We start from the raw sequence: 6,901 nt of genomic DNA, 5'->3' as shown, positions 1-6,901 counted from the left end.
CATAAAGTTCTGCCTCTGAGTAATATGAGTTTTGCCATTTGCTTTCTTTAAAACCTGCAGTATGTTTCTGTGTCTCCAAATGCCAGGGGTGACAAGACAATCTTAGTTTTAACTGCCTAATGTGAATGCAGAAGGATGGATGCAGACATCTGAGGATGGAGGAAGAGAAGGCAAAGGATATGTTTGGTTATACAGAAATATGGAAGGAAGCAAGGCAAACATTTTGTGTGCACACAAGACATCGAGGGAGGCCACACACAGCAGGTCAGGATGGCCGAGCGGTCTAAGGCGCTGCGTTCAGGTCGCAGTCTCCCCTGGAGGCGTGGGTTCGAATCCCACTTCTGACAGCTCTGTTTTGGCCACACCTTGAGCACCGTATCCAGTTCTGGGCCCCTCAGTTTAAGAAGGACATTGAGACACTTGAACGTGTCCAGAGAAGGGCAACAAGGCTGGCGAGAGAGGCCTTGAACACAAGCTTTAAGAGAGGAGAGGCTGAGGGAGCTGGGATTGTTTATCCTGGAGAAGAGGAGGCTCAGGGGAGAGACCTCATTGCTCTCTACAACTATCTGAAGGGTGGTTGTAGCCAGGAAGGGGTTGGTCTCTTCTCTCTAGCAACCAGCAACAGAACAAGAGGACACAGTCTCAAGCTGTGCCAGGGGAAGTTTAGGCTGGAGGTGTGAGGAGAAAGTTCTTCACTGAGAGAATCATTCGTCATTGGCCCATTGTTCGGGAGGGGATTGGATGTGGTGCTTGGTGCCATGGTCTAGTCATGAGGTCTGTGGTGACAGGTTGAACTTGATGATCTTTAAGGTCTCTTCCAACCTTGGTGATACTTTTATTTTCCTTTCTTGCTTTCTTGCTTTCTTGCTTGCTTTCTTGCTTTCTTGCTTGCTTTCTTTCTTGCTTGCTTGCTTTCTTGCTTTCTCTCTTTCTTTCTCTCTTTCTCTCTCTCTCTCTTTCTCTCTCTCTTTCTTTCCCTCTGTCTCTCTCCTTTTTTTATTTTTTATTTTTAACTGAAACATTGAGAATTGCACTGTTTCATTATGTTTTGAAACCAGTATGGAACAAGGCAGCACTCAGACCTCTCCTACTCTCCTATCTCCTCTCTTTCTCTAACAGTGGTAGTAGTGGTTGAAAATGTTGCTCTAAGAGAAACAGCAACCATGGGTAGCAGGTGAAGATAAAGGCAAAGCAAAACTCTATCCTGATAGCTTGTTTTCCTTGTGTGACTACCATCCTGCCTGTGTGCAATCTGTTCTCCTACAGAGCTTGGGGCATGACTCAAAGCCAAATGCTGTCTTTGCAAGACCTGTTCCCCTGTTACTGTAGTAAATAATGTGGACAAAGTATTCTGCAGCCTTTTTAGGCCTTGGTCTGAAAGACCTTTATAAAGCAGGGGGAGGTCAGGGTAAGGAACCAGATCCCCATTTTACAGATAGAGAAGCTGAGGCATAATGAAGTACAAATGTCTTCTCAAACTAATCTTGGAGGTCACCTGTATTAATGAAAACTTGGCCTCAGTTCCTGTACTAGTGGCTCTGGCTGTGCTGCTTCTAACAAAGGTCCTCAAAGCATTTGAAGAGAGCAAATTATCCAAATTCCTCTGAGGTAGCTGAACTCCTGAAGTTTTGAGTGTCATTTACAGCCTAAATATCTAAGCTGGTTTAGAGAAAGAGCCAACTAAAACTGAGGTTCAACAAGGCCAAATGCTAGGTCCTGCACTTGTATCACAACAATGCCCTGAATACTGTAGCCTTGAGGAAGAATGTCTGGAAAGCCGCCTGGTAGAAAAAGCCTTGGGGATGTTGGTCAACAGCCAGCTGAAGATGAGCCAGTCTGTGCCCAGGTGGACAAGAAGGCCAACAGCATCCTGGCTTAGATCAGAAACAGTGTGGCCAGCAGGAGTAGGGTAGGGATCGTCCCACTGTATTCCACACTGGTGAGACCGAACCTTGAACACCGTGTTCAGTTTTGTGCTTCTTACTACAAGAAGAGCACTGAGATGCCAGAGCCAATAAAACTGGTGAAGGATCTAGAGGGAAATTCTTGTGCGGAGCAGCTGAAGGAACTGGGGTTGTTCAGCTTGAAGAAAAAGATGCTCAGGAGAGACCTTCTCTTTACAACTACTTTAAAGAAGGTGGTAGTGTGGTGGGTGTTGGTGTCTTCTCTCAAGTAACAAGTGACAGGACAAAAGGAAACAGTCTCAAATTGTGCCAGGGAAAGTTTAGGTTTGACATTAAGAAATATTTCTTCATTTAAAGGATTGTCAAGCCCTGGCACAGGCTTTCCAGGGAAGTGGTGAAGTCGTCATTCATGGAGGTATTTAAATGACCTGTAGACTCAATGCTTAGGGATGTGGTTTAGTGGTGACTTGATAGTGCTGAGTTAACACTTGTATATGATGATCCTAAAATCCTCTTCCATCCAAAATAATTCTATGATTCTGTTAGAAGAAATGACATGTCTATTCTAAATGACATGTCTACTCTAGGCAGGTGTGCCTGAAGGAGCGCTGACCTAGTGTAAGCACAGACACATTCAAAAGCTTCATCTTAAAGTCAGTTAGTTGCACAAACATCTTACCACAAATCTCTAATGAAGATTTTCAGATGGACAATTGACATGAGCTTGTGACAGCTCACACAGAGTTGGTTTTGGAAACTAATACAAGCAACAAGCCAAGACAGGCAGGCTGCAAGAGGGAGGGCCTAGAATGGGTCACTGGGACGCCGGGTGCTAGAGCTGGAGCACAAAATAGGTTGATGAATGGTGTCTCAGGACTTGCAGGACTGTGTGGATACAGCCTCACTTTTCAGCCACCACTCTGCATACTACCGGGTAAGACCAAGAGAAACAAACAAAAGCAGTCACTGAGCACACAAACAAAACTTCACAGAAGTCATTGACACTTATTTTTGCCTCTGCTTAACTGTATTATGACATGTCCTGAATTTCCAGAGAATTACTACCTTTGGGTTTGTCTCCAGGCAGAGTTACTGATCCCCATTGTGTTTTGGGATTGGATGTGTTCTCAAATGGACGTGGTCAAATCTCTGTGGAGCATCCACTGACTTTGGAAATATGACTCAAATGTATCTGTTGGGAAACAAGTGAATCAGAAAGAAAAAGAGAAATATGGGGCAGAAGTGCAGCAAGCACAGGCATTGTATGTTTCTCCCTGTTGATGTTTGCTTCTGTGCCTGCTGAATCAGCTTTTTTCTTCTGCCTGCATATAAATAAGAGACTAAAGAGGCTGGTGACCTTGGCCAAATAAGCCCATTCCACTCTCCTGGAACTTCTTGAATCAAGTAAAAAGTCTTTGTCAACCTTAGGGCACAGAGCCCAGACAGTCCTCCCGGAGTGCCTAGCTATTGGTAAAAAGCCTTCCAAGCATGCAGAGCTAAGTCTTTTGAGTCCCTCAAGAAGAGGAGCCAAGCCAGAATTTCAGCAGAAGTTGCCATCCTCCACTGTCATAGCCATCAACACTGTAGAGATTTTATCTCAATACAAAAGCAGAAAGAACAGACTAAAGACAAAAGGGTGATTATAGGCAAGAGAAGGTCTTGAAGGAAAAGTTGCTTCTAACTTCATCCTGAAGTAAAATGAACCGACTTTCAGAACTGAGACTTCTTGGTCCTCTGCCACCAAGGGTTGAAAACAGATTGTTTCTCTGGATTCAGATGCTAAACAGACCTGGCCCTGCTCAGTTCTTGCACATGAAGACACCACAAGCATAACTGAAGTACTCAGGGTCAAGCATTAGACTCCATAAAATGCTGAGCTGAAAAAACAAACCCCACCCAACAATGTCAACATCTTTTCAGCAGCTTTGGGCTGGCTGAAGGAAAATGAGGGCAACTTTGCCATGCTGACTCATGGGGTACAGACTGTGTATTGTTGACTTTGCTCTCTGTTTGCAGGGATTTCCCTTCTATCAGTGAAGAAGCAGCTGGGCCTTAGCAAAAAGGCGAAACGGATGTTTTTGTCACATGCCAGTGGTAGAGACAGGCTTCACAATGAGCCATTTTCTTCTTGCATTGAACAAGGAGCTTCAGTCATAGAGAGAAAACAATATAATCTGAAAAACTCTATGTTTCCTAAGCCAGTAGAGGCTATCAAGGGTCAAGCTGGCTGGGAAGTGCTTGAACAGAATTATTTGCAACACCAAAATCTCAGATCAAATGCATCTAGACTGTTTTGTCTGTGAGCTGCTGGAGAATCAAGAGATATGGATTTATTATCACCTCTGCGTGACACAGAGTCTTAAATCCCCAGAGGTTTTAAAGTGCATGCACTGATTCACATGTCTCAGAGCAGAGGAAAAACTTGCTGGACCACTGTGGCTCATCAGGGACACATGAAGACACAAATGACAGGGATCTTCCTATTTCTGGGCTGAAACAAGTGATCTCAGGGGACAGGTTGGTTGTGTAAGTTCCCCTCTGAGACCTTCTGGAAAAGCTGACTTTGCAAAAATGTATGTTCAGTCTTGGGCACAAAAGAAGAGAAGATTCTCTCCTCTGGCTTTTCTTCCCATGAGGTCAGGGAGTCAAGTCACCCCCTTTGTAGCCCACAGACTGTGTATGAAGTAGTGCCGGCCCAAAGAGCCTTTCAATGGATATGTCATCAGGACTGTGCTTCAGGCAAAGCTTCTTCTCATGTGAAACTTGCCTCTGTTTAATTGATGATGTATTGTTAGCTCAGTCTCTCTAGATCTCTTTATGTTTCTGCAAAACTGGTAACACTAAACAGGGCCTAGTATTCCCTGCAAGAGACCAATTCTCTCTCCATCTCCTTTTGGAATAGGGAATATAACTGCATGTGTGTAATGTAATTCATCACAGACTTGCAGAGCAAATTCAGCCCATTTGCTTGGGCTCCAAGGCTGATGAAGTTGGCAGCCTCTTGAACTTACTCATTTACCAAGAGGGCATGTAGGATACGTCAGGGTCAGGAGTTTCCACAAGCTCTAGTCCCTCCAGGCTCCTCAAAAGCAGTGTTGAGTTCAATCAGAGTGAATCAGTGAGACACCTTGTCAAAGAGGCAGAGAGCAGAGATCCCCCCACAAGCTGTTTCCAGTGATAGTTTTGAAGAGCTGAGGTCTCAAGAGAAGTAAGCAGACATCTTTTTGTAGTCTGAATGATAATCACATAGCTGGAAGTATTGAGCAAAGCAATCTTTTGAAGCTAATGTTAAGAGTAAAGCTCCATGGCTCAGTTATGATCAAACATGGTAGCTACTTAGGGGCTCCTACTGATGTTCATGGTCCAGTTTATGCCCTCAAAGCCATAATGTAGTCAAATCTTGGAGCACAAGCCCTATGAGGAGAGATTGAGGGAGCTGGGGTTGCTTAGCCTGGAGAAGAGGAGACTCAGGGGTGACCTCATTGCTCTCTACAACTACCTAAAGGGAGGTTGTAGTGAGGCAGAGGTTGGTCTCTTCTCTCAGGCAACCAGTACCAGAACAAGAGGGCACAGTCTCAGGCTGCATCAGGGGAGGTTTAGGCTGGAGGTTAGGAGGAAGTTTTACACAGAGAGAGTGATTGCCCATTGGAATGGGCTGCCTGAGGAGGTGGTGCGGTTGCCGTCGCTGGGGGTGTTCAGGGCGAGGCTTGACAGGATGCTTGGTTCCATGGTTTAGTTGATTGGGTAGTGTTGGATGATAGGTTGGACATGATGATCTCGAAGGTCTCTTCCAACCTGGTTTAATCTATTCTATTCTTATCCCAGCAGAAAGACTGCAAGTGCCCTAATAAAATGCTTATAAATTTTAAAAGAAAAGTGTGAGGAGGATGGAGCCAGACTCTTCTCAGTGATGTCCAGTGACAGGACAAAGGGCAATGTATGCAAACTGGAATACAGGAGGGTCCATATAAACATAAGGAAAAATTCTTCATTTTGAGGGTGGCAGAGCACTGGCCCAGGCTTCCCAGAGAAGCTGTGGAGTCTCCTTCCCTGGAGGCATTCAAAACCTGCCTGGACATGTTCCTGCGTGATTTACTCTAAGTAATATTGCTCTACCAGGGAGGTTGGACTGGATGATCTTCAGAGGTCACTTCCACTTCCCACCATTCTGTGGTTCTGTGATCTCAGCCATGGACATGCATGGTTACACTCTGATGAACTTGGTGGGTGGTTGTCAGATCCATTTCCCTGCAGAGGCCTGGGCTCTGCCAAAGGGCAGAAAAGGTTGGTGATATGTCACCAGCTAGTGTTCATGCTCTTGGGGTCCATCTGGGGCCCTATCGATGCGTGTGCTTGTTTCCCCATCTAGTGGCTGTTCCCAGGCCTGCAAAGTCCCCTCCTCATCCTCAGGTGCCATTCAGCTCAGCAGGGAACACTCTGACTTCGTTGAGATGTTCCTGGGGTGCTACTTGGCTTGAGACTGTGCCCTTTTGCAACTGTGTTTTGTAACACATTCCCTTGTAGCAAATTACTCATGCACAAAATTCCGGGGGGTGGGGGGCAGAGAATCAAAATTTGAAGTCATGCAATGTAATTAAAAAAAGAAAGAAAGAAAAAAAAAAAAAAGAAAAAAAAAAAAGATAGAAGTCCCCCAAAATCACCACCGGCAGCAATAAAGAAGATGGGTTCAGATATGAGTTGCTCTCCCAGGCATGAGATGAGCTTTCAGTCAGAGATGAGATAGTCTGGAGTGAAAGTGAAAGCTGTGTGCAAACATTTGGCTGCTTTGTCAAAGCCTGAGAAGCAAGATGATGTGATCTTGGTGCCTCCTATAACTGGAATACCCCAGTGAACCTGACACATTCCACCTACCTTTCCCTCAAGCATGTAGTCATCAACTGTAATGGTAAATAAAGGGCTCTCTGTTTTCTGCAGGTATTTTTACACCTCCTGTTACAGCACTATCTCAGTTCTTTACAACCTTTATCGTATCTCCC

The 6,901-nt window shown here is 45.1% G+C and overlaps 1 non-coding gene across 1 annotated transcript; it reads left to right on the top strand.

Annotated features, from left to right (window-relative positions):
• Window positions 1-264: 264 nt before the first annotated feature.
• On the top strand, window positions 265-347 carry TRNAL-CAG (transfer RNA leucine (anticodon CAG)). The gene has a single exon. It is a non-coding gene; the product is annotated as a tRNA-Leu (tRNA).
• The last annotated feature ends 6,554 nt before the right edge of the window (window positions 348-6,901 follow it).

This window comes from Dryobates pubescens, chromosome Z (assembly GCF_014839835.1).
Source record: "Dryobates pubescens isolate bDryPub1 chromosome Z, bDryPub1.pri, whole genome shotgun sequence".
NCBI classification, from domain to species: Eukaryota; Metazoa; Chordata; class Aves; order Piciformes; family Picidae; genus Dryobates; species Dryobates pubescens.
Note: the sequence above shows the minus strand (reverse complement) of the source record. Positions and strands in the feature narration are given on the sequence as shown.